This window comes from Cygnus olor, chromosome 5 (genome assembly GCF_009769625.2).
Source record: "Cygnus olor isolate bCygOlo1 chromosome 5, bCygOlo1.pri.v2, whole genome shotgun sequence".
NCBI lineage: Eukaryota > Metazoa > Chordata > Aves > Anseriformes > Anatidae > Cygnus > Cygnus olor.
In genome coordinates, this window is record NC_049173.1 from 43,056,395 (window position 1) to 43,083,971 (window position 27,577).

At 34.4% G+C, this 27,577-nt stretch overlaps 1 long non-coding RNA gene across 1 annotated transcript in view; it reads right to left on the reverse strand.

Annotated features, from left to right (window-relative positions):
* The window catches only part of LOC121071497, a 39,215-nt gene extending 11,692 nt beyond the window's left edge, over window positions 1-27,523 (reverse strand). Inside the window, exons 1-2 of the long non-coding RNA XR_005820633.1 lie at window positions 27,485-27,523; window positions 22,968-23,324 (exon numbers count right to left, since the gene is read on the reverse strand). This is a non-coding gene — a long non-coding RNA (uncharacterized LOC121071497). The remainder of the gene's footprint in view (window positions 1-22,967; window positions 23,325-27,484) is intronic.
* Between the last annotated feature and the right edge of the window lie 54 nt (window positions 27,524-27,577).

Genomic DNA, 27,577 nt, shown 5'->3' on the forward strand with positions numbered 1-27,577 from the left:
TATCTTCTTCAGTGTCAGAGGATTACCAGAAGGTGTATATTTAATGCAGAATACCCATTCTGTAGCCTCAATTTACCCTTCAGAATCCACATCTCTTTCTCTCTCATCCTTAAGAAATGCTTTGACTACAATGGCAGAGAAAGAGCTATGAGACCTGTGAGAGATTTTTGAGCTTTCACGAGTAAGAACAGCTTTCTAGTGTTCAGGTTAAATTCAAACAAGTCCTACTTTAGTATCTATTTATGAGGTAGTTTGTCATATACACTGTGTAAAGCATTACTACTTGGAAGGAAATTTAGATGTCTTAGGTTACACGATAGTTAAATTTGGACATTTGTTATTAATAGCCTCATAACGCTTTTCAATTATTATAATTTTCTCTTCAAGTTTAGGAATGTGCAGGGCAAAAAGCTCAACCTTTTTGTCAATTGATCTTGTGGCTTGATAAGTTTCAACACTGTCAGCATGAAATTTTAATACAAATCATTTGTGACTCTTGCTTGCTGATATGGCATGGACCCTCTATGCTTGTTCCATAAATTATAAGTGAAAACTCCTATTTAGTAGGGTCTTGAGGGGATGATCAGAGTTTACAGTTCCAGACCTTATTTTGGCAGGTGAAGGTTAACTCCACTGCCTTAACTGCCTTAACTCCATTGACTTGGAAATGTCCAGTCTTTGGAAGTTTGTTCATCATAGGAAAATAAAAGATGCCTTTGTTCAGAAAACCTGTGTATTATCACTCCTACAGATAAATATAAATGATTTTTATTACTAAATACTAGTTGTTTTATTGCATCCTGGAAATTCACTTAAATGTATTTTAGAAAAAAAATGTAATTGCTATGCTTTGTTCTGTGGAGACAATTTATAACTTGAGATTTCATTTCTGTTTTACAACTATTTTAAACACATTTTATGCTTCATATTTTTAAAAGGTTTTATTTCATAGCTTCCTTTAATTTCATTGTAGTTTTATAAGGAAGAGTACTGAACGTTAATACAAATTTCAGCAAAATTTTGTTGAAATGGTCATTTTTAATAAAGCTATTTGAAGTTTTTTGAACTGTAAAGTCAATTGCTTGTAAAATACACCAGCATCTCAGGGAAGCCAATTACACTACAGTCGATGAAGTTCCCTTTGCTCAACAAAGCAGGTTATAATGTTCATGGGCACAAATCCTTCCTTGTACTTCCCACTGCAGAGGAGGTAGTTTTTCTGGCCACTAAGCATTAGTGTGGAAGGAGCTCAGTATTCCATGAAAGATTATCTTGTCTGCAGCATCTGGTCCTTGACCAGTGTTTGAACTATAACAGAGCTTAATGGTGTTTTGTTTGCCTGCATAGTCTCTGCGTTGTCCAATTCCAATACCTTTGTAAAGTACTCTGTGATAATTTAGTATAAAAGATAATACAAAAATGTCCAATTTATTCATTTTTAATATTCTTTAGATTTCTTTTTATTGAGAAATGTCAGTGCTAGTTTTGCTCATTGACAACAAATGTGTATGTTAGCAACCGAATATCACACTCAAAAGTGGTTCTGATTAGCAAGGTTTTTGTATTTTTTCAAGTAATCAAAAGAATATTGGGGAGAGTACTATTGTAAACTGCCAGAAAAAAAAATACTTAACATGAGCACAGTTGGAAGGTGCTTGGCACAGTTGGAAGGTGCTTGAAAAAGCAAGCAGTTCAATGCCTTCTGTCTTGGACTCCTGTCAGGTGCATACTGATGCACTGGGCATCCAACACGTTTTAAATACTTCCAGCCCTGCATAGACAGATGGACTCATATGCACAGCAAGTCCTACACATCTATGAACAATAGTAGATTTTTTGTGTGTCATATATGGGAAGCATTTGCTCTGGACTCCTAGATGTCAGCCTGCTGGATATCGTGGTAAGTCACTAGCTGACAAGGGAGAATTCTAGTTATGCTAGCACAAATTATGACCAAAGTGCTGGTCTGCATCCACGCCTGTAGAACTGAAGGGTCTGGTAGCCTGAATATTCTTCTTCACAACAGAATTACAATTCTATATCAAAGTTTCTGGTTTCATATAATCCTACATTGAAACCATAAAAAATTACCTTTTGTGTAAATAATATTGATCAGAGAGCAAGAAATTAAAATGTTTGTGCTAAAATCTAAATTCTGTTATTAATCACAGTGAGTGGTGCTGTACTATGAAAGTTTTCTAGTGGCTTTTACTGGAAGGATCAGAATCAAACTATTATTTTCTCTTCTTGCTCACCTCACGTTTTCCTACCTCTTCTGAGAAAATACCAATCAATTCATGTTTTTTATGCCAAGGGGCTTTAGAAAATGATACTGAGAAAAAAGAGACAGGGACAAAAATATGTTCAGATTTTGTTAAGCATAAATAATAAATTTTATTTCTATTAATGGTACTTAGTTCTCTTTGCACAATAGAAAAAAATAAACACAAATACACTTTGGGGTGTAGACTCTTAGGCGTGCTAAACACTGGGCTATTTTGGCTTTAAGCCAGCTCTGCTCTTTTTTCTAGGTTGGGGAAATCCCCAGTTGCTCATTTGAATCAGCAGAGGTAAGCAAGTATAGTGGTAGAAACCGTTTGTTCCAGGTCTCACATACATCTCTCTAAGTGATTTCTCAGGTGGGGGCTTTATCAGGTTGTAAATATTTATATTTAGGAAATGTTATTACTGTCATTATTATTTCTTATGTGGTGATAAAAATATGAGCGATGAGTTCCTTATAAGTAGAGTTCAAACAAAGCTCCCACCCTGAAGAGCTCTGACTTTTAAGTTGGAACTTACTCTAAATGTCACTGAATACAGTAAAGCAGATTTCACAGTAGAGATAACTAAAGAAACATTTTCATATTCAGTCTTGATATACATTTGTGTCACAAAATGAGGTTTCCCTGAAGTAACTTGCATTTACTACCAGAGACTAAGTAGATACCCACAAAAATGAAATGGATATAAAAAAAAAAAAAAAAAAAAAAGTAGATTCTTTTTCCATTTTCAGAATTCCTGTATTCCTACTTTATCAAAGCAATCTGATTCTCGCTTAATCTGCACAGGAGTCTGGAGGTATACCTAGATTCCTCTACATATCTACTGTATAAACTGACAGTAATTTATCTGACATTCTATAATTTTGTCAGACTGTTTTATACATTTTTCTGCTTTCTTTTTTCTATGTTCATTTTACTATTTACTATTCCAGTGAAAGTTTCTGCTTTGGAACTAGTTGGAGTATCCTTTGCAGGGAACTAAAAAATTCACAGGTGACCTTCAGAGGCTCTAGGAACAGATTGCTCCTGACTCACGTTTTACACATAGGCTACTTTTTTTTTTTTTAAAAGCTTATTAATAACTGAAACAAATAAAGCATTAAAACCACTGAAGGCCCAAATCTAGTCTTACAGTGTATCATTCTTAATATCTCTATATTCAAAATATGAACACATTTGGCTATGTAATACTCATAGGAAATTCTTTAGCAAAGTATTTTAACACAGTATTATGGTACTGAATTGATGTGCAGATTAGATAAGAAAGCAGAAAGATATCTTCTCAGAAGAAAGGTGACTTATTTTACTTTAGAGCTATTTATAGGTGTCTCAGAGTTTCATGGATAGATCACAGTCTGCATTTGTATCTGACAACTGAATAGCAAATCCTACCAGCATGTATAACATCTAGCACGTATCTGGAGGGCATATAAGGTGTGGCTGCACTGGGAACTTCTCGTTTGACCTCTCTGCCTTCTGAAGACATAAAATGTCATAGCTCTGTTAATTGTGCATGCAATAAAGATTTTCAAGTGCAGAGTATTTTCCAGACATTGAATTAAAAATTAATCAATTATACTCTATCCCCTTAAGACTACTCTACAGTTCATTCACCAACAGTCATGAGACTGAATCCTAGTACTAGCAGTCAAGTTGGGATTTTAACTCAGTGTGTTGTTATGGCACATTTCCAGGTCATGATCGCAGGACAGCTGTTTTCTTCCATAACAGGGTGAATTATAGCAGACAGTGAAGCCAACAAACCTCTTAGCATTTGAGCAGGGTGCTCTCTGCCAACCAGGGAGCAGGCATTGACAGGCATTGGCTTTGGAAGAGCTGGCATTCCTTCCGTTGCTTGCATTTGCCAACAGTCATTATATAGGCTGGTCCTGTGGTGCCTCCTATAGGGACACAAGATTACAGTCAGGGATAGGTAACAGCAGAGAGAACACTGGTGTTGGAAAACCATCTCTTTTTATGATGAAATTTTATACATGTATGGTCGAAATACAGCTCCTGAATCTAAGCGAAGTCTGAAATATTCCCTATTAAATATCTGATTATCAGGAAAGAATACCAGAGTTTGTCCTAAAATACCTGTAAGATGGAGAAGTCACATACATAAACTTCTTTGCTGTTGAAAAACATCATGATCAATCTTTGTGGCCTTTGGAGCAATTTGGTATACTACACTTTAATGAAAACAACAACAACAACAAAAACAGTAAAATCTCCATGGGTTTTCAAAGGGAAGGAAAATCTCAAAGTGGAGGTCAGGACAAAACTCTTTTGAGATGACCCTCATTGAGTTGCTATGGCAAAAATGTCCTGAGTTTTTCATAGATTTCTGTGAGGGCAAGAAATATTAACATTTACTGTGGTTCATTCAACTCATATTGATCTAGAGAGGTAGTCTTTCAAAACGGAATGCTTCACTAAGAAAAAAATTAAAAAATAAACGAAGCTTCTGGCAGCATATTCTGTTACTATTTTTTTTTCTTGATCCTTATGTCCTACGAACAGCTTTAAAGCTGTCTCCATGTTCCGAAGAATCAATGTTATGGTGCAGAATGTACGACACAAAATGTCCTTATTTGCTAATAGATACCTCAGTGTGTTCCATATTCATAACAGGGAACTGTTTCCCTAAAACAAAAACCTTATCTTTCAATATTCTGCAGTGGTGGAATCTGTCTCTGCTAGCAGCCTTTCAGAACAAGACACAGACATCCTTTTCCCTTCCTCACAAGTTGCTGTGTATGCTCAGTGTACTTGTTGTTCATTAAATATCCATCTTTAATGTCTAGACAAAGGTAGTGTGAGATAACTGTCACAGAAATATTTCTTTCCTAACATTCTGTGGGCTTAAAAGGTACTTAATCTTTAGATTTTTTTCCCTTATAAAAGAACATTGCGGAGTGTAAAAAACAGAAGACCGTCATAAAATAGCTAAATCAGGGAAGTCCAACTACCTTTCCAAATTTGTTGCCACTTAAAACAAAAATTCTTTACACGTTTTATTTACCCCTTAATAAAAAGGGTAAAGATTGTCATTTGTGCACGTCACAAGAGCTACAAATGTTAATTACGGAACGTGCATAACACTTAAGTCATGAATAAGTACACTTTATTTGCAATTTATTACATTTTTAAAGATATATCAACCATACAAGAAGAGGTAAGTACTTTATGGTACATTAACTGACTGAACATACTTAATTTAAAATGAAATTTAAGAAAATAAATTTATTTATTTATTTATTTATTACTTCAGAAAGTACTGGAATAGTATGTCATGTAAACCCCAAACCCATCCATCACATAAATATATAATTTCTTACTGGAAAGAGTCATCCCAGGAAGGAAAAATGTAAAAGGGGGGGGGAGGGAGGAGACAAGAAGGGGACAAGGAGAGGGGAGGTGGGGTGAGGCAAGGCGAGATATTACTTTTATTCTCATTCTGTAAATATGAAATGAATGCTGTCAACAACTTAAAACAACATCAAGTCAAGTCACATCCTTTTGTTAATCCAACAGTGTGGTACCAAATTAGTATACAAGTCCCTAAAATGGATCGTCTTTAACATGGTTCGAGGCGGTTAATAATTGCTCCCTAACTAGGAAAAGCTGAAGTTTTTCACTGCTTCTTATTTAGGCTGACTGATCTGGGGAGGTTGATAGTTTTTTTCTAACCAGAGATAGTTAGAAATCTCTGTACTTAATGATGGTCTGTTAACTGGCACTGCTTCCCTTCCAACATCTTGAGAAACAATACTTTTCCAAGCATGAATTCCAAAACAGCTGCTATCAATACCTTGCATGTATTTTTTTCAGGCATCCTGATTAAGCTTAGGCGTTCTGATATAACAACCCAGATTGTTCCACTTGTGCAAACATGTAAGAGTAGTAAATGTTAAAATAAAATATGGTTGTGAATAAAATATGAATTCAACCAGATTTGTTAACCATATGTACAGAAATACACAGGAATAGCATATAGCAATGTTTTTTCAAAAGAGGATAAAACTAGATCTGTTAATCTGACATATATATATGTATATATAAAGAGTTAGTTACTGTAGACTTACAAATTAAGTAAACACAGAGTTCATCTAATTTTTCAGCATTGAGTATGATGTCCAAGACTGAGAAACCGGGATAATAAATATAACCTTCTGTTTGAGAAAATTTGGATTAACTGAAAATTTTTCATAGATCTTGACTTGCATAACAAGAAATTGAATTGAAGGTGAGACAATTATAAAATGTAATATTGAAAATCTCACAATAGCACTAAAATTGCTGTCAAAATAATACTGTAATTGAACCTTTTGTTTTCTTTCTAAAACAAGTACTAGTTCATTTTGGATTGTTTGCCAGGACAGCAATGATGAGTAAGGTGAAATGTACAGAATAGCATTTGAATCAATGGTACTAGATTTAGGATCAGCTAAACAATGTCATTAAAAGCAAATTAATAATGTGGGAAAAAAAAAAACAACAACCAACAAAAAAACAATAACAAACAAACACATCCAGAGTTACTTCTGCATCAATATATACTATGCTTTAAACATTCCTGTGGTGCAAATTCACATTCATCACTGTTGTCAAAGGAATTAACATAATCTAAGAATCCATTTGTTTGTTTGTTTGCTGTGGAAGCAGAATTATAACCTTGGAAATCTAGAATACCATAGTGTTATTTCCAATACCGAACCAGCACTTTTCTTTTTCCTAGGAGTCACTGGAAATTACATTAAACTGAAAAAAAAGCTGACATAAAGAGGAGGATTGGATTAGTAACATTAGTAACTAAACTATGCAGATATACCTTTTGCTATTGGAATCACTTCTTATTAACACAAATTTCTACATCTACGTCATGCTTTGATGTAGAAGGATGTTTATCACCACTCTAAAGTGAGGTTTTAGGTGCTGTGAAGTGTGAGATCTCAACTATGCATACAGAAACATGTAAAAACAAGCACGTTAAATATTTTACAGAACAGTTAAAATAATACTGTTTCAGTTCTACTTGGAACAACCTGAGTTTACTTGAATACTGAGAAAACATACTGGAAGATATTTGATTACTGACGTACCTAATGAAATATGGACTAACCAAGATCAAGAATACAAGCAAAGGCAATGGAAAGGGTGGGCAGAGGGAGAAAAAAAGACATGAATATCCTTCATAGTTGCATAGAATGCAAAAGAAAGATCACACATGTTTGATAACCAAAGAATAGAAAGGGATGTAATAGATATGTCTAGACATATCCTAACATATGAACAAATGAATGGAGGAAAAAAGCTAGAGAGACGCACTCTCCAGTATAATTTTAATAATGTATTCCTAAGAATAACCTGATGAAATGAGCTGGTCAATTTCAAATCACATTGATTTTATGGCAAATAATGATTATGCTTGTTTCAGGTTAACTAACATTAGAAATGTGGGAAAGATGCTCTGAATTATTCTAGTCATACATGGGGGTCTCAAAGCTTTCTTGCCCTTCAGATGATTGCCTCTAATGCAATAAAGCCGAAACAGCATTGCTTGTTTCGTGCAAGAGGGTATTCAATTCATGGTGTCCAGTGGACAGCTAAGGAACTATTGCAACCAATTACAAATCAAGTTTCACTAATGTGGAAGAAAGGGCAGATATGACACACCTTCAGCACTCAAATGGCTTGTTGCTATCTTGGTAGGTATCATGGAAAGGAAAAGTACAATGAGCTATTGTGTTGCTTCAACTAGCTTACAGCTGGCAAATGATCTAACCACTTTAAAACTGGATTAAGTATCTGTCTAGCAGACTCATGTCATATAGTAACAGCAAGTAAAATATGATTTCAAAGAAAATTAGCACTTTTCAGTGTTTTTTTTTTTAAATGCTATATTGATATTTTAAAATATTTCATCCAGACATATCAACCCAGTTTTGAAAAAGCTAATTTAAAGAGCAAAGCAACAACTTAAAGTGTACCTGTGAAGACCCTTGGAATAATTATTTGATTCTGATAAATTTAAAAATTGAAATATGGGAATAGCTTGAGTCTCTTGACTTTCTGGTTTCTTTGTTAACCATGAGGCCATTTTCACAGTGTCAGTCAATATGCCAAGTGGAGCTGGCATTTGAACTGATTATAACAGATGGTAAGTGTGGTCATTTTTACTATGTTATGAGTGCAGTGATTGAGCAATTATATATAGAACAATACTTTCTAAAGCTATTCTATAGAAGATGTCTATGCTGTGGTTGCATGTGAAAGCTAAGAACATGGTTAAAAATGCCTGAGTACAGCTACAGTTAAGAAAAAAAAAAAAGGAAAAAGTGTGGTTAAAATATGCCTCTTTTAATGATCCTTCCCCCCTGATATTTTCAGAAAAGATACTCTTTAAGACATTTGCTACTAATTAGATATTTTTGTTAATCTTAAGGAAGCATAGCTCTAAGATAACTATTTTCTTGAGCTTGAGATTCCTCATTCATATGAACAAGTACAATGGCGTACGGGCAAATCATCTGAAATGGTCAGCAGAGCAGCTGCATTTGATATTGTTAATAAGCTGTATATGTACACATTACACATTAGCAGAATAGAATTAATAACAGCTACATGTATGGAGTCCCTAAAATGTATTCATCTGTTAAGCCAGCTACTAGGTAGTGTCATAACTAGATATGCCTGCTTTTATTTTGTTACTGTGTTACTTAAAATTTAGTTACTAACAGCATAATTAAGATAAAAAACACACCTAATTCAGGCTTTTACATATAACAAATGGAATCAGACAAAGGTGACCTTCGTATATTCAGGAAAAATTAGGACATGGGTTTTTTTGGTTGGTTGGTTGGTTTTCGTTGTGGTGTTTTTTTTTTTTGTTTGTGTGTTTGTTTTTTGAGATGCAGGAATGCGTGGAAATTAGCAGGTAAAGAGAATTAATGAGATCACAAATAAATAAATAAATCTAAAAAGAGATTACAAGCTAGATATAACCAAACTAATATAATCCTGGTAAGTGGCTATCACAATTACCACCAAAAAATAAAAGCAAGCACTGCTGAATTTGCATTAGAAATATTTGCAAGGCAACTTTTTCAGTTGTCTGTCTTTCTAAGCACAGTGATAACAGGCAACAGCTGCTGCAAACTTATATGTTGAAGTCATGCAGAAATGTTGACAAGTCACAAAAAAGACTGGCACAGAATGTAGTCAGATTACAAATGGGACTAACTTGGGCCATTTCACTCTATATAAGAAATAGGCATTTCACTCTATATAAGAAATAAATATTAATTACTCAGTTTTATTTTATTTTATTTTTGAAAAATTGGAGTGAACTGCCCACATGGAAATATTCTGTATAGTTTCAGGATCACACTATCATCAGAGATCAGAGTTTAGGTAAACAAAAACTTAACAATATTTTTTTATATGAAAAGCTAGAAAAGCTAACCTATATATATATATAAATTTCCCTGTATTTGCCTTATATTTGCCTATAGATGTAAGATTCTCAGGACCATAAAACATGCTATCCATTATGGTTTAGAAATGAGCACAACCTACACACTCATCTTTTATGTCCTTATTCCTGAGGAAAAAAAGAAATTTTTGAAAATGCTCTTACGATTTTGACAGGTGTTATTGTCATGAATCCAAATTCAGCAAGGCATTAAGCCTTGTGTAAAATACAAGCTTAAATCTTTATGTTTCTGCTGAACTCAAACTAGATTCATCAGAACCTAAGTAGATTTTTTTAATTATTTGTTTATAAACACTATCACAACTATTCTCATATTCACCTATGACATTCTTTAGTTCAATATATTTGCATGTGAACTATTTGAGATTTTTGTTACAAGAAGTTTTTTAAAGAAGTTTTATTTAATTTGACTTTAAGATTTGTTTTAAATAATTGTTAAATAAATCTAATTCTCAATAATTTTATCGCATATTGTGCAGAAAATGTATGAGAATTTATTTTGTAACAGCAATAAAAAAATAACATTGTATATTCAGAAAATAAATTAAATCCATCATACAGACATATTTAAAATTGCATGTTCCAAAAAGTTAATTTTCTATTACTAGACAAAAATATTCTAAATTAACTTTTCAAAACTATTTTTATTATGAGAAGTTGAAATATTACAGTTTGAAAACTAATTTGTGTTTGCAATTTTTAAGCTTTAATTTGTCATTCTTAATATTTTCAAATCACTATTTCTGCACTGCATGAAATTATTCAAGCAATTTTATTATTTATCCTAGGAGAGGGATGCTTCAGAATAACCCCTCACTCCATATGTTATCTGTGATTACTGCTTATAAATATTAATCACACTATAAAGTTATAAAACAGTTACTAAGCTGTACAAACATAGAGTAATTCAACTATAGTCATATAGTGTTACTGTCCAGATATTCAAACTCCGCGTGACAAGATCTGTAACCTCTAATACCCAATCCAGTGATTTCCCTTGACTGTGTCTCATTTCTTAGAAATTTCTGAATTTAATAGTTTTGCTCCAATCTGGCATAAGGAGCAAAACGTTTATTTCCAATATCTTGTACTGATTTTAGTAATCTGGGTTGCATGTTAAAAAGCACTATAATACTTGCAGACTTGGGGTTAATATGTATTCATTATGGTTGTCTTTCATTAATTAGACAACCCTTGGTTTTAACTAAGGGTTTAACTATTATTTTTTTTTCTTTAGTGTCTGCATTTACATCTAGTGTGAAAACCAACTATACAGATGGTATTTTCATAAAAGCCTACTGAGAAAGGCTGGGAGAATAATTCCAAATAAGTTCCTATGAGAAACAGGAAAATATAAGGCTACATCTGGAACTATGAATTCCTTTCACTGCAACAACATGTCTTACAAACAAACTTGTAGTATAGTACTTCACAGAGACAATTAAAACATTACAGCCTACTGCGGGCTAAATCTCTGAAAGGAATTTAGCGTAAAAGCTCAGTCCTTGAGCAGTATCCTCTATTCATGATTAGGAAATCTTCATGAGATGCCTGTTTCTCTGCCAGCAGATACATGAAGTCCTTAATATTTTTCAAGTTTAACTCTCAGTAAGATCTTCTTTCTACTTGTCTTCCAACCTATTTACTTCCATGCCCATATTCAGAATACACCTATGAAATCAGGTCTTTCCAAAAAGCTTTTTGGGGACTGTGCTTTTTTGTTACCACAAAGGCCACAAATTAGATGTTCCCTTACTTAGGAGCTGGAGGACCTCACAAGAAACAGAGGGAAAGACAATTTCTAGTTTGATGTCTGTTTTCTGTACACATTGCAGTGGTTGTATGCACTAAAGATCAGCCACAAGCAGGGAAACCTGATTTTGCAGCCCACCTTCTGGTTATGATCAAAAAGTTCCATAAATATCTTCTACTATTGTCTGGCTATTTTCAGTCTTCATTTGTTTTGAAAAACATCTTAGCAATCTACTTTTAAATTTAAATTGGCATCATTTTTACAGGCTATTTTCAGACTGGGAATAGAATATGGCAGAATTCATCCAAATGAATTCCCTGCTACCAAATGCCCCCATTACCTTTCTGTATTTTTATGGAAATTTGTTGTTCAAATGAAATAAATGTAGACTTTTGCTTTGATCATATGATTTTGGTCTTATTGTAGTCTTCCACAGATTCCTTAGTGGTTAGAATAAATTAATTAAAAAAGAAAAAAAAAAGGAAAAAAAAAAAGATTTTCATCTTCACTTTTTATAGTATACATTGGTAGTACCAATCTCTATTTACAAACCATGAATATTTAGTCATTTCACTCCAGAAGCTGGATATTAACAAGTTTCACCAAGTTTTCTAATTACCTTGCAATAGAAATATTCAGAAAAACTCATATAGACTCTCCTCCCATACAACTCAAAAAAAAACCACAAAACTTAAAGCCAAGATATTATATAGATGCAAAATGGATAGGGATTTAGAGGTGACTAAAACTGCTGAATTGTGCCGATGATATTCAAAGATTAATAAAATTCATTTTTTAAAATGTAGCTTTTCTTTTTTTTTTTTCTCAGATATGCTATTACAGAGAATAAAATGTTTGTAAATAGAAAAAAAAGTCTATTATGCTATCTCATTAGGAAAAATAATCTGCCTTTTTTTATTATCTGCATCTTGAATACATATTAAGCAAAGTGGATTTTAAATGATACATAGACCATATTCAGGATCCTTGAACAGACTAAGGACCATGTTAGATGTACATAAAGGCTGAATAAGATACTGTTTTTGCTTGATTCATTTTTTGTCCATACCTGAAAGTGTTAAGTTTATTGATCCATTCTACACTATTGCTTGATTTCCATTGACAGTACAACCGAAAATGCTGTTGCTCGCTATGTGAATATTATTCATTTTTATGTGAATAGTGAGTATGTTATGCATGTGAATATAGAGACACTGACATATAATCTGAAGTCAGAGTACAGTGAGCTTCAAATTCAACATAAAAGTTGTGAAACTAAGGAAAAAAATTGAACTTTACAATGACTATGATGACCTTAATACACATGTACCATTCCTGGCAGTAGGAAAAGTTGTAAGAGCCTAAATATTTAAACTAGTAAAGCGTGCAGCACTGCAATTTTATATTGTTCTATGCTGCAGTGCATCAACTCTTACCAACTTGCACTGCAGTGTATCAACATTACCACTGAAAACAAAACTACCTAATGGAAAATATGTCTACTATACCAATCCCATCAATATCGAATTAACTGAGGTTAGTGTATGAATAAAATGTTTCTTCATCAGTTTGTTTTCAGAGTTTATCTCTATAACAACATCCAAGCACAATGGCAAGCCCCTGCAGTCTCACTACCAATAAATGTCTTTCTTTTGTAGACTTACTCCATTAAATTTGAGGCTTATCAGAAATTACTCTTTGAACATATTGATTCTATTTTCAAATGGAAAAGAAACAGAATTTGTTACTCAAGGAGCAGAGAAATATTTGGGTTAAGATTTTCAATGATATTCAGAAACAGATATACACTTGGAAAGGGAGCTTAGGTAACTAAATCTAAAACCACAGACCTTTGATTCATCATCAAGCCATTAAACCTCTCTGCAAGAACAGTTTTCATCAGTAAAACATTTATAGGCCTGAAGTTTCACGGCTCTGCAGCCACCTCAGAAGGACTAAGCAATTACCAAAGTCTAGTGAGAATCTACTTACAGTCTCTCAAGAGCTCAGTCCTGGAGCTGTACTCACAGCCAATGTACATGAATAAGAGAGCTCTGCTCAAAACATAGCCACCAAATACATTTTATTGAAAGAAAGACAATGTTCTTTTTCCTCTCAAACATAAATTAACTGGTAGGTACTCTGGATGTATCTTCAATCACCTCCTCATCAATAAGTATCCAATGCCACCTTTGTGAGAGCCTAAATTGCAAAGAGATCTCTGCATAAAGTTATTCTCTGTTCTACTGAAACCAAGACAGTTTTAAAAAAGAACTCAAGATACAGAGAAAAGGAACATGATTCTCTAGCCTATATTTAGAATACCCAGATGCATGGGAAAAGAGAAGGACTTCCGTGTTTTACAAGGCTGATTTTCCATTTAATAACAAACGTCATAGAAATTGAATATGCAGTTTTGGAAACAGGTCTCTCTTTTCCAAGATAACCACTGTAATAAAGACAGAAAAGTATCTGGCTGTTCATCTCTGGTATTTAGATTTTTTTTTCCTATGGAAAAAATGTAAGGTAGAAAATGTCTTTCTGCATAGAACACAGAAGATGCCTGATTTATCTCCATTTTCTAAGCTATCAAAAATTTACTGAGGCAGCCACAGCCCACAAACAATGTAACAATAACCAGAAAACAGAATTTGCGCCCTTCTGAGTGCTTGAATACCCTTGTTTTCACTTTTTGTTATACAATTAAAATGTGAAGTAAAAGACAAAGAAACTAATACTGGGGATAACGGAAAATTTTCTAATGCATGGCAAACTGTGTTGGGAAAAGGTTATTCTGACAGCAGTCAGCTTAGCCATCTATATCCCATGTTGTACTACAAATCTACCCCGAGGGATTAAACACCTGCAGCCAGGTAACAGATTGTTAGAGAGGAGGCAGCTTTACTCTGTCTACCTGCGGCTACTGAGGGCTGGTGGCTTTTGGAGAAATATTATCAACACTTCCTGCAGAGATGAGAGTTAAAGTTCACAAACATGAATTTCTAATGTGATTCATACCTGCATAAGTGTGCTCACTTGAGCATGCCACACTGCCAATACTTTTCCCACAGAAATACTCAACACCCAGTGAATTCAAATGAGTTAAATACACAGTCTTATGATTAATGGAAAATGGCAGAGAGTAAGGGACCGAAACAGTTCGTGCTTTGTTTGATTAATTAATAAGAGACTCTCTTTTCCCAGCTTCAACTCATTATGCTAATGAAATGTCATCAGTTAAGGCTTTCCCCTGATTATTGAATCTGTCAGGTAGTGTTCAGTTAAAAAGCTGCATTCCTTTGCTGTCTTTGTGGAGTTGCTAGTACAGCTTTTTATGAAATGCTGCTTTCATTAGACAGTATTTGTTCTACTTTCTTGTTATTGTAGCATCCTGTTGACCTTCAAACAGGTGAATATGGAAGGTCCAGAATGAAACAGAGATGACACTATCTGTGGTACCATGGGTCAAGATAATATGTCAGCAGAAAGATAAATTCTTCATTCCCGGTTCCTTCATAATTATTAATAGTCTGGTCAAAGATAAATCCAAGGAGAGCATGTTGACATTCAGAAACCTCTGCCATGCTATATAAGAGCTTCTGGAAGATTAGTACAAGATGGAGGAGAAACATTTTAACTATTCAAAATACATCTATTGCTATGCGAGTGATTTTATAGACAGATGGAAGTGCGATAATATGATAAAGATATTCTAAGTAGCTCACAGAAAGACAACAAAGAAATTCACATTAACATGTATACTTACAATATTTTGGGGGATTCATTTTTTGTGCATATATTCAGGACTCTCAATTACTTTGAATAGCAATATATGGGGTTCAGAATACTGACCTCAGTGATGCCAGTGGCTACAGTAAACACTGATGAATTAGTTATCATGGAGAGAATATGTGACATTACACAGCTGCGTTAGAATGAGGCTTTGAAAGTCCAATCTTCCACTTTTACTCTAGCAGCTGGAACACAGTGAGTTATCTCATGGGTTATTCTGCACGTTCGTTACAGATGATCATAGGTCCAGTCAAACACTTGTCTCTGGCACATGGGTCATGAACTAGGGGAGAAGCTGTTGTGCTGCAATGCAAGTGCATGAGATACAAGCACCACAGAAAGAAAACATGCAGATCAAGCAAATGCATGACTTGAATGTTTCTGAATTAAAACGACAACAGCAACAACAAGAAAAACTCACAAGACCCCTCTTTGACAAAAACAAAGCTCTCAAAGGAGTGGGTTGCCTTGTGACTTACAAGATATATTTAAAAGATAGAACACAGATTAGGGAAAAATCTTCATGGTGATTGACATGCAGGATAACTATTTTGGGTCATCTGTGGATCTGTACTGTTCCTGTTAAGGCTCGTACAGGCTGGAGCTAGGAAAGAGACTGAATATTGAAACAACAAACTGCATGTGATATGAAATTATTCAAGGAAATCAAATATAAAGCTGACTGCAAAGATATGAAATACAAAAAGGTCTCATGATACTTTATGTACAGCCAAATGATAAAATGACTGATGAAATTCAATTATGGGTTCTAAATTATCTATTACTATACAATGTCAAGATGTTAGAATCACTGCAGATAGTTTTTAGAAATCTTCAGGATTCCATAGCTTTTTTAATGGTCAAGATTCAGTAGATGTCAAAACAGTAAATAGGATATTAGCAATTATGATGAAAGAATAGAGAGAAACTTTACAGCAATATTTTAATTTGGTATGCACCCATAGTGTAAGGATTAAATATAGTTCAGAATTAGATAATAACACTTGAAAACATAAAGAGAAAGGCATCAGATATGATCAAAATAATGAAATGTCGTCTGAAGAAAAAAAAGGTAAATTAGGCAAATTAGAATTTCTCATCTTGGAAAAGAAAAAAAAAGAGGCATAAGGTAGGAAACAATTGGGTTTTGAAAAGCCTGGAAATAAGTTAAGACTTTTCATTACTTACATATTACATTATTTATATTGAAGGGACTAAAGATAAAATGAAGAGATAAAAAGATATAAAACAAAGCAGTGTGGTCCTGGGTTAGAAAATAGGGCTGCTGTATTACACAAACAAATAAACAACGACCACCACAACCAAGAATAACAACAAAAACACAGTAAAACAACCAAGCAACCAACTGATCAAGAAAAACAGACATCTAAGTCATAGGGCCACTGTTCTACATCTTTAAGATGTCTGTAACTCAGAAGTTTGCCACTTTGCAACCATGCTACACCAATCCTTAATCTAATAAAAAGATCAAATCCTTCAGAAAAGAACATCAGCAAAGAAACAACACAAGAAAATCACAGTCTTTGAAGAACATTTTGCTGTTGGTTTGTTTTTTCTCCTTCTGATGCTGGGCTATCCCTTTCACATTTTCTCTTTCTCCCCACTGTGTTTCTGTTCAAAGGGTGACAAAAAGTTATAGAAACTTTTAGTTTTAGGAAATGAAACTGAATATTACAACATACTACAGAGCCTCTGTATATGCAATTATGTTTTTTATATATATTTTTGTGTTGGACAAGAATGTCACATTTAAGACAACTTTTATATATATTTTTTAATGATTCTAGATTGCAAGTTATTAAAGACATAGTGTTCACCATTTTATTTTATCATCCCACAATCTAATCACTTTAACAGCTAACAACTGTTATCTAAAGCAGATTCAGGGAACTACTGGCATGAGGGTGTTCAGTTTATTGCTAAATGACTCATTCTAGGAAGTTATTCTTAAAAATCTACAATGTAAAAATGACATATATAGATGAAAAGAAAAAAATTAAAAAGCTGTCAACTGATGCAACTTTGTGTGCCGGGTCAGTTTTATTCCTAAACTTTAAATGATCACTTGATCCCAGTGTATTTGGATTGCCAGTTCTTCTGAAATTTAAAAAATAATTCTCTCCAATAATGAGGATTTACTTGTTATTTAAAAATAAGAAATTAAATATTTTAGTTATGCTTATTTTCTAAGGTTATCCTAGAGAAAGGACAATAGTACTTAGCAGGTAACTCGTAGATGTAGCAACTGCACTATGGATTGCAGTGATATCTTGTTACTAGACAGCAGGAATCAGTGACTTCTTTGTTCAGAAATGAAAACTAGAATCTAAAGATATTACATAATATTCTAAAGATATTTATGAATCTAAAGATACTATAGTATCTTTAGATACCCCTGGCAACAGGATTATAAAGCCCTATTAACTCAAAAAAAAAATCATTTGGAATTGTAGCTGTTTCCTCCTGACCATCTCTGTATCTTTATCTAGAAAAGCACCTAAATGTGTGGAAGATGTTCTGTATTGTATTATATGTCCTTTCAGCATTCCCCAAAAGCTTGTGGATCCTCGGTTCTGAAACAGAAGTGGCTGGGCAAAAATCTGGATGCCTCTGATTTTCTTCTGCCTGAAATACTGAGATAAAGACTGCTGAAATTAACACAGCTGCAATTCTCCCTCATTTGTGTCATGGAATTATTCCAGGGTTCTGTGGCAAGAGAGCTGCTGAAAACATGACCCACCAACATCTGAATTGTCCACGATCAGTCTGTGATTCCGCGAAATTGAAGAGTAGTGCAAGGGAAAAAGATAGTTCCCTAAGAAAAAAAAAAAAAAAGAAAAAGTGTGGGAGGGAGGCGGAACAGGGGGGAAGTATTTATAATATCTATCAGGAACAGGAGTTAGCTGAATAGTCTCTCTCCAACACTTTTATGTGTTGAATTGGTCTCTACAGAAAGATGAGTGGCTAACGCGCACTGAGTTGTCTTCTAAAGGACTTTACAGACTTCAGAGGAAGTCTATGGAATCTATCTTATAACATAGGTAATTAAAATGTAAAGTTTGTAAGTATGAATACTTCCCACTTTTCATTTAGCCCTGTTGGGGGAAAATACACCCAATACACACCAGATCAGTGGATGAGAATCATTAAAAACTATTATTTTCCTCACGTTTTCTACCCTAGAGAACACGAGAAATAAAACGTAACCCCTTTTTTTCTGGATGCCAAGGTGATTAATGATTTTATTTCAGGGATGAATATTATAGATGAACAACAGTGCGATCTTTAGATAAAATGGGGAAGTGTAGAAGGTGATTAAGGAGTTTAATTTACTTGGTATGTTATAATTATGATATGTTAAAATACAAAGAATTACAACAAAATTTTTCTTTTTATCATTTATTAATACTACTTTTGCTCCAGCAGGTTTATATTATGAAAACTGTTTTTGAAGACAAAGAGGGACACAAGAAAGGATTATTATATATATATATATTTAAATTTTGCCTTTCTCTATCATTGTTTATCCCTTTCTTCTTATATCTGAATTCACGACCTCTCTCCATGTTATTTTTCCTTTTCACTGCATTGTAGTCTCTTTTTTATATTGGAAAGCTGCTCCAAACAGCTAGATTCTTGCTACTGACAGCATTAACTTCTATGGGCATGTTTCGTCCTGTTATTTTAAACAGTTTATTGTTTCAGTTAAATTCAGTAGTAGCCAGGTTTTATCAGCTTTAGACCAGAGGAAAAAAGAAATGAGGTCTAATGAGGTCACACTGTTCTAATGCAAGAGCCACTGAAGGCAAAAAGCAATCCCTTCCTGCTTAAATGAGAACAGAATCTGCTTCTGCTTTTTCATAAAGCACATTACATAGATAAACCTATTTTTTTCTAGTATTTTCACATCCCAGTGTCACAAAAATGTTCCTGTTTATTTTTTTAAATATTCATATTTTTTTTAATCTTTTCAAATATTGTGTTTTTCAAAATCTAAATATAAAAATAAACTGGACAGGTTAATAATATTTCCTTGGGATATATCACATACTTCTGTTATTCTCCTCACATCTATAAAAGAATATTTAATGTTACTCTAGGCCATGGCATTATCATTTTGTTAGGCATACTATGCAATCTGCATAGGGTCTGCAAGGGTCTATTTGACCCATGGCTTCAAAGCATGACAAGCCAACAGAGAAGTGGTGACATCAGAGAAAAAGATGTCCATGAAATGTGTCTGTTTAATTAAACTGTATTATATGGAATTGCTTTTTATGATTATACTTATTCAGACTGGCTGAAGTCGAAAACCTAGTGAACCTTAATTTCAACCAGTGAGTTTTCACACTTCAACCTTTCCGACTTTCTCCCTCATCCCACCTAAGGAGAGAGAGTGAGTGGCTGCGTGGTACTTAGCTGCCTGCCACAACAGTCTCTTAGTGAAGGTATCTTGCATCGTGCTCATGCAGCCATCACAAAACATACACAGCTACAATCATATGTAGCATTTGTGCCTCACCTTACTGATATGAAAAATATGGAGTTTTGTCTATTTGGAAATTCGGCAAGATAATTTATCTTGATCCAGCCCCTGAATTAATGCAGGCAGATCCAAGATGGAGTATATTACACAAACATGTCCTACAGGAAGAACTGGGAGTGCTAATAAAATGTGCCAGTGTATAATGACATATAAATCTATACAAGTTTCAGTGTAAAGAGAAGAAAAGGAACAACAAAGACCTTTTTAGATGCAGAAAAGCTGCTTGTTTTTATAGCACTAAGGCAATGAAATACAGAATATTCCACTTCTATACCTTGTATATGATAAAAAGGACAGATAGTTGTTTTTTTAAGTGTCCCTCCTGTAGAATAATTAAAAACAAACAAAACAAAACAAAACAAACCCACGATTTTCTATTGCCATTAAAAAAATGGAAAACAGCTTCTTTATTCAGCAGCTATTGCATGAAGAATTTCTAGGGCTGGCAAACCTTTCTTGTGAGGAACTACATATTAGTGAATATAACAATGTCATGCTAGGATGAAAATAAAATAATTAAAATAATAATGGTGATAACCTGAGTTTTCACTTATTTATGAGGTTGTTGATGTTAGTGTTCACTGGTGAACTACTTAATTATTATGATGAGGGCTATATAATTTTCTAAATAGGTTACTTAAGGAAAATCTCACTATATTAGTAGTTTCTGTCTTTTTATCATAGGAAGTTCTAATTTGTCACTGTTTTGTTTAATTAATTCCACATACTCCTGACATCTAGTGACCAAATAATCCCATCTGCTTTGATATTTGTGACATTGAAAACAGGTACGTGGAGATTACACGACAGCTTTTGTGAGAGATTTCTGTCCTCATCAGTTATTTAGAGTTCATTAAATTATGGAACAAAACTTGTGTATTTTTTTAGAGCCAGAAGACTTCAACTTGACTTCAACTTCACTTACATTTCCATACTGGACAGTGGATAGGAACAAAAATAAGAAGTACCTTTGAAAGGCTTAATTTCTGTATATTAAAATTTCACTTTGGTATTGTTTTTGTTTTATGAGTATAAGGGCCAATCCTGCCATAGCTCAACTGGTGGAGCTAGCCTAATTCTTAGCTCCAGGTGGTGAAGACTCCAATTTATTGTATCAGGCAGATGAAAAATGCCATTAAATCCTCTAAAGTATTTTGAAAATTTAATATGAGTCATTGATGAGATGACTGATGGGTAGGTGTATTTTAGGAAATAGAGTTCAGAAACAGACCTGATAAACAGGAAGGTTAGTCATACCATTCATTCCTAGTTCAGGTTTTGCCGATCTGAATATTAAATAACCATTTAAAATTGATTTATTATCATGATTTGCTTCAATAAAAGGTAATTTAAGTTTCTTATTTTGATGTCCTTGACAGTGAGGAGAATATACCTACAAGGATAACAAAAAGATTAAAAAAAAAGGGGGACCAGGCATGAAATTCGCTTAACTGCTTATCTGCTCTGTGCAGTACAGTTAGAAAGATGGGCACCCTAGAGGGAGGTAAACATGGGGAGGAGTAATTGCCTGCACCAGTACATAGTGGGGACTGACCGGTTTTGATTGCTCTGTTGACAGAGGCATCCTCTCAGAAACATTATTCTCAGCTCAGATATTCATTCATCAGATATGATTTTCATAGCATTTCCTTAGCATTTCCTGCTGGGAAGCTTGCAGCTTTCTATTCAACATATAATTCTTTGTATCCCACCTGTGAAGTGCATAATTCTTATGGTCAGCATTTAAGACCAAATGTATTTAAGTTAAGTCTGCTCCCTCCCCATCTGTTCAACTAATCCCATGTGTCCATGCCTTAATTTGAAGCTGTCCTTATGTTCCTAGTACCTGTGAGTAAAGTGTATGTGAAGTACTAAGAAAAACAATATTCTTATTTTAAAACTATTACTTATATTCACACAAACCTTATTTTCATGCCAATAAAAGGTAAGGGAGATACTCTATGCTGTTCAGTGGTCACAAGGCCAAGGAAGGAAACTCTTTCCATGAAGTGTATAGGAATGAATCTCTATGTTGTACAATGTATTTAAGAAGACACACATTATATTTATCACGCCTCTATATATTATATTACCTCTATATAAAACTAAGTGGTATATTTCATTAAGACCCTGACTCTGCTAAGTACCAAAAAAAAAAAAAAAGGAGGGTTAACACAAAGCATATGAATACCCCTACCTCATTGAAGCTGTGATGCTTGCTAAACTTAAGTCTTATGCTGATCTATAACCTATCAATCCTGTAACATTCATAAGAACCCTGTCATAGCATTCTCTTTATAAACAACATATATTTTAGTGTTGTTGGCTGAAAATTTTAGGCTATGTTCATTTAATAAAGACAGAAAAGGGAAAAAAAGAAAAGTTGTAAAAAATTTGTAGCCACGTTAATCTTGTTTGTGGTGACTGACCTTGCATTTGATAATCATATTAGCACTGGAAGAAGCTTTGTCAGTTCTGCCAATGGACTTTCTCTCTTAATTACTATTTTCAGTAATTTTTTTGGTGCTCATTGATAATTTTGAGCCACAGCTGCTCTTTCCATTTTGATTCGTTTATTTTCCATGTGACAATGTGTATGATGGAAATTAATTCCATTCAAGCACACTTTCTTGTGTGATATGTGAGTATAGCTTTTGTCTTAGGGTATTTATTTGCATGAACACTTTTTTTTTTTTTAAAGAACTACTTGTTAGCAGAATATTAGGTTTTAAGATTTAGATTATACATGTTTATTCTCTTAAGTTATAATGCAAATAGTTTACGTTGATATCATATGAAACTAATACATCTAAAGCATATGCATTAAAAATCCTGCAAATGGGAAGGAAGATCCCTTTGCGACACTGCAGGCTGGGGACTCACTGAGGAGTTCCTCTGCTAAAAGCGGCCCTGGGAATCTTGGTAGGCATCAAGCTGAACATGACCGCAGAGTGTACTCTGGCACTTGAGGTCAACAGAAGCGATTGGCAGGGAATGGTGGTGGAGGATTGCTCCATGAGGGGAGGCAACCTGTGAGATGAGGGCAGCAGAGAAGTGGGCAAGGGTACTAACCTCACTGTCACGGAGTCTGAGAGTTGAATCAGTAAGTCAGGATCAGGATGAGGTCTGAAGGCAGTGATCAGCCTGAGGTCTGTGATCACACAGCAAATCCATCATGATGAGGCTGGTCCAGGGTCAATCCAAAAGGCAAGTCAGTGGTTTAGGATCACTGGCAGAACCAAGGTGGTACATGCCTGGGAGCAGATCTGGCTGCTGTGCAGATGAAGTATTGCTCAGGTGGGCACCAAGCATGAGACTCTCACCTGGAAAGCAATTTCCCAGGGAAGGAGAGGCAGATCCTTACTTCCTTCTCCGCGACAGCCCTTAGCAGCTCTACTCAGTCAATCTTGGACTCAGTCAACTGAGCTCCTAGAAGAGGGAGACAGGCATGACAATGATTATTCTCCTTTCCTTGGTATTTGCTAGACCAATCTAAAATACTACATCCAACTTTGGTGCCCCTCCAATATAGGAAAGGCATCAGATATCTTGTATTTGTTCAGCAGAGGGATAACAATATGGCCAAGTTGCTGGAGCACTTGCCTTATGAGAAGCTGAGGGAGTTGGCTTATTCAATTTGGAAAAGAGACAGCTTTGGTAGTCATGTAGTAGGCAGCCTACCACTACCTACAAGTCGTCAAGACAGAGCCAGTTGAAACAAGAGATGTCCAAAATGGATATAAGGAGAAACTTTTTTCACTGTGAAGACAGTCAAGCAGTGAAACACATTTCCAAGAGAAGTGATGAAATCTCTGTCCTTGGAGGTTTTCAAGAGCTGACTTGATAAAGCCCTGAGCAGCCTGGCCATACCACACAGCTGACCCAACTTTGGGAGACCTCCTGAGGTCCCTTCCATCCTGGGCTGTCTTATAACCCTGTGGCTCTACAATGTCTGATTACTTCATTATCTTAATTCTTATTTATTTCAGTTTCTACAGTTTTATTTTTTATTATTGTTATATTTATCAACAATAATTTTGAGAGTGAAAAATGGGAGGAGAATGGAAAAAATAAAATTATTTTAAGATAAAAAAGAGGCAATGATATATAATAAAGACATGTAAACTAGGTCTTCAAAAGTTAATTACAATTTACTTATCCTGGCCACTGGTAAGTAAAAGTAGAAGCTTGCTACCCCAAAATACTTCCTTCAAAGAACAAATTAAATCAAATCCAATTGTATCACATGAAACTGCTGGAATTTTAGGTAGTTTTCTGCTACACAATGGAATAGGTTAAATAGGTATTTAAATCAGGAGCAGGTTCTCCAGATAAAACAAAGAAATCAAGAAAAGAAATCTCACAATAAGTCAATGAAGAAAAGGAAATATAAGACAATGAAAAAGTCTTCATAATGAACAATTAGGAAGTGTCCTTGGAAAAGCTGATGTTCATTTTACGCTCCTGGTACCACCTTCGAAACTGATGCATATGTTTGTAGGAGAAGGTGTGAATCAGCATGAGCTAATAGCATGTTATTTATCATAAACTAGTCATATTGGGTTCCTTTTCTATTGGCATTTTAGCTTAGATAAGGAACGTGCTTCTGTGTTCAGTCTCCTGGTCATTCCCTTTTACTTCATTTTGGTTCACATTGCAGGCAGGTCTTAGAGGCTACCAAATGTATTTCTTTTGCACAAAACTGAATAATAAATAAATAAATAAAAAGCCACTGTAACTGCTAATGGGCACTTGGTCCACATGACCAGGCTAGAATTGGTTGAAAGCAGAACCTTATGAAACACATATACCATGGACATGGGTCTTAGTACCAACCTTCACTCTATAGTGAAAGTTTCTTCTCACTGGTCTGCACTATTTACTGACACGGGCATATCAGTTCTTTTCAGGAATTAAAGCACTTGAACAAAATTAAAAATTATCTCATCTGGACTATATTCTAAGAGATGAAAACAGTGACATCAACTGAAATTCTAAAATGGACTTCATATGAAACTGGATCAGATTGAAAAACAAGTAGCAACTCATCTGTATGTAATTTTATACTTACCTTTTGAACAACCAATGTTTTCAAATGATGGGTTAAACAAACCATCTATGTTTTTTGTCACAATTTGCTATTTTTTAAAAAACATTACTGTTTTTCTTTACTTGAAATCAAATGAAAATGAAGCCTGGATACATATCGTTTCTTTCCAGTCGTAGAGAATAAAAATGTATCTCTATCCTCTAGAAGGAAGGCTGAAATCAACTCATATATCCATGTTTCCATCAATTTAGAAAAAGAAAAACTTGGCAGAAAGTTAGGACTAGGCTGTTAAGGATTCCTACTGATAACATTTCTGAATTAAGAACAAATGGAAATTTGTCTTTGATAGCTCTTTTATAGCTGCGTGCAGCTGGATTAAACTTAACTGCAAAGGGAACTCAATTTTCTTTATCATCAATTTGACATTGTTTAACAGATGTTTTCTGGAAACTATTGTAATCTTTTTAATTTGTCTCTGTGTAATGTGCAGCAAATATCCTTGGTTAATAGTCTGATTATTAAATTTAATTATTTTTCTAAAGCATTTTTCATTGTTGCAGAAACTTTGAATCCTAATAACAAGGCTATAAAGAACACTGATTTCACTCCGGTTTTAAAGCCCACAACTAGTTTACAACAGACACATGCTAAAACAGTCCTTAATATAAAATGATCTGTGACAGCCTGATGATTATAGATAGTATAATAGATATGGGAATCTTTATTGGTGAGTCTTTGTGTAACGATTCAGAGAGAAAATTTGTCTTAGTATTTGTTCTTGTCATGACCCTCTGATTTTTTTTTTTAATCTGGAAACTAAACCTACTGATGGAACTAGTGGAATAGAAATGCATAGAAAGAGAGGTAAATTACTAAGGAAGATCTGTCTGAGCACAGACAAAAAAAATATCAGAATAGGGAAACATATTTGTATTATAATTGTTTTAGGCAAAATGGTGTCTAGTGATGGTTCAGAATTTATTAGTTCATATAAAATAATACTAAGATATTTACGTCAAGCTATCTTGCAGAATATTGCTTTCTTGTGCTACTTCTTTTTTATACCATATGACTTCAGTAGTCATTTGGGGATGAATTCTTGTGGTTTATCTTCACAATTATATATCTATTTTGGATAACGGCTGCAACTTCTTTTCCCTATCTGCATATAGGCTTTTCAGAACAGCCTCTCAGCTCCTATAAATAGGCTATGACACCGCCTCTCTCCATTAACATAGGCATACTACTTTAAAACTTCCACGTGTACCTTTATTGCTGGAGGAAGGTGAGGTTGGATCCTACAGCCAGATTGAAAATGGCAGGGTTAAGCCACAGAGGAATGTGGGAGGTGGGGATCATGTCCCTCAGGATGGAAGTCAGGATGGAAGCATGTTAGCAGTGGAAGAACCCATGCAAGTTTTATCCCTGTGTAGGATTTGAGTAGTTTGCTTTAAAAATTTCGCAGACTTTGTTTAATTTCATACTAAAACACCTATGTGCTTTAGTGTATTTTGAAATTCCATACCCTGTGTGAAAGGGTATATGAAAATTTTGAAAAATATTATATGAAAAATATTTGAAAAATTATGAAAAATATTATATGAAAAATGAAATTACATACCCTGTGAAATTACAAAACCTGTGTGAAAGCACATCTCCCCACATTGCAGAGTTATTGTGTTAATAAATATTTGGAGCTCTCACAGAAAGTGAGCTAGCATCAAGACAAGTGGTTAAGAATCCTCACAGAACATCCCACTAGTTGGAACACTCTGTCTGGCTTGTCAGAGATCTGTCTTGCCAGACCTGATGCGCATTTGCAATTTCTTAGAAAATACTATAATTAAGGGTGAAGTTTTCTATAAGACACCTGACTAAGAAGGCAAGAAAGAGTGAAGACTTGGCTCTGTAACACAAAGATGACTCCATAACATCAGAGACATGGGAAAGTAATTTTCTGCTTCCTAAAATTAGTGTTTAGTACTAAAGAACAAAACCCATAAACCTACAAACTATTATAGAAATACAAGCATAAATTATTTATAACTATTATATACTATTGATTAAACATTTATTTATAAAAACCTACACTTCAGTACAAAAAACAACAATTAGATTTTAGTATAAAAGTCACATTGTTTCAGTAGTCATTTCTTTCACACTTAGGGAATTTCTGAGGTGAAATTATACCAGTATTTTTATGTTTAGTTGGCTTTGGTAGACTTCTATTCCATTAAATTATTTGATCAGTTTTTAATTCTATGTATGTGTTACACATCAACAGTATCCCATGGCACTGAATTTTTCAGGCTTCTTTTATTCTTGTGACAAAATGATTTCCTCCTATGTTTTTAAAATATCTACTCAATAATGTTGTGGTTTAGCCCTGGCAGGCAGCTAAGTACCACCCAGCTGCTTGGTCGCTCTCCCCAGGTGGTGGTAGGGAGAGAATCAGAGGTAAAAGTACAAGAACTCATGCGTTGAGATAAAGACAGTTTACTAGGTAAAGCAAAAGTGAAACAAGGAATTCATTCACTACCTCCCATCAGCAGGCAGATGTTCAGCCACTTCCAGGAAAGCAGGGCTCATCATGTATAACGTCTTCTTTGGAAGACAAATGCCATCACTCCGA